Below are 1227 nucleotides of genomic sequence, written 5' to 3'. Positions count from 1 at the left end.
ATAAGTCCTGCTAAGATTTGCTTTCCCAAAATGCAGCACCTCACATTTATCTGAATTAAACTCCATCTGCCACTTCTCAGCTCCTTGGCCCATCTGGTCCAGATCCTGTTGTAATCTGAGGTAACCCTCTTTGCTGTCCACCGCACCTCCAATTTTGGTGTCATCTGAAGAATTACTAACAGTACCTTTTATGGTCGCATCCAAATCATTTATGTAAATGACAAAAAGTAGAGGGCCCAGCACTGATCCTTGTGGCACTCCACTGGTCACAGGCCTCCAGCCAGAAAAACAGCCCTCCACCACCACCCTCTGCCTTCTACCTTTGAGCCAGTTCTGTATCCAAATGACTAGTTCTCCCTGAGATCTAACCTTGCTAATCAATCTCCCATGGGGAACCTTGTCGAACGCCTTACTGAAGTCCATATAGATCACATCTACTGCTCTGCCCTCATCAATCTTCTTTGTTACTTCTTCAAAAAACTCAATCAAGTTTCTGAGACATGGGTTCCTATGCACAAAGCCATGTTGACTGTCCCGAATCAGTCCTTGAATTTCCAAATACATGTACATCCTGCCCCTCTGGATTCCCTCCAACAACTTGGCCACCACCGTGGTCAGGCTCAACGGTCTATAGTTTCCTGGACTGTCTTTACCGCCCTTCTTAAACAGTGGCACCACATTTGCCAACCTCCAGTCTTCCGGCACCTCACCTGTGACTATCGATGATACAAATAACTCAGCAAGAGGCCCAGCAATCACTTCTCTAGCTTCCCACAGAGATCTTGGTTACATCTGATCAGGTCCTGGGGATTTATCCATCTTTAACCGTTTCAAGACATCGAGCACTTCTTCCTCTGTAATATGGACATGTTGCAAGGTGTCACCATGTATAACCCTTTAGTCTATACCTTCGATATCCTTTTCCACAGTAAATACTGATGCAAAATATTCATTTAGTGTCTCCCCCATTTTCTGTGGCTCCACACAAAGGCCGCCTTTCTGATGTTTGAGGGGCCCGATTCTTTGAGGAGAAAGTGAGGACTGCATATGCTGGAGATCAGAGCTGAAAATGTGTTGCTGGAAAAGCGCAGCAGGTCAGGAAGCATCCAAGGAACAGGAGAATCGACGTTTCGGGCATAAGCCCTTCTTCAGGATGCACAGTTGGGCCACAACCAAGGACAGGCTGTAACAGTGAATGAGTGAATAAAAGAGAAATCCCACCTCGCC

This window comes from Chiloscyllium punctatum, chromosome 36, assembly GCF_047496795.1.
Source record: "Chiloscyllium punctatum isolate Juve2018m chromosome 36, sChiPun1.3, whole genome shotgun sequence".
In the NCBI taxonomy this organism is placed as follows: Eukaryota; Metazoa; Chordata; class Chondrichthyes; order Orectolobiformes; family Hemiscylliidae; genus Chiloscyllium; species Chiloscyllium punctatum.
The sequence above is the reverse complement of the archived record's forward strand: the minus strand, read 5'-3'. Positions refer to the sequence as shown.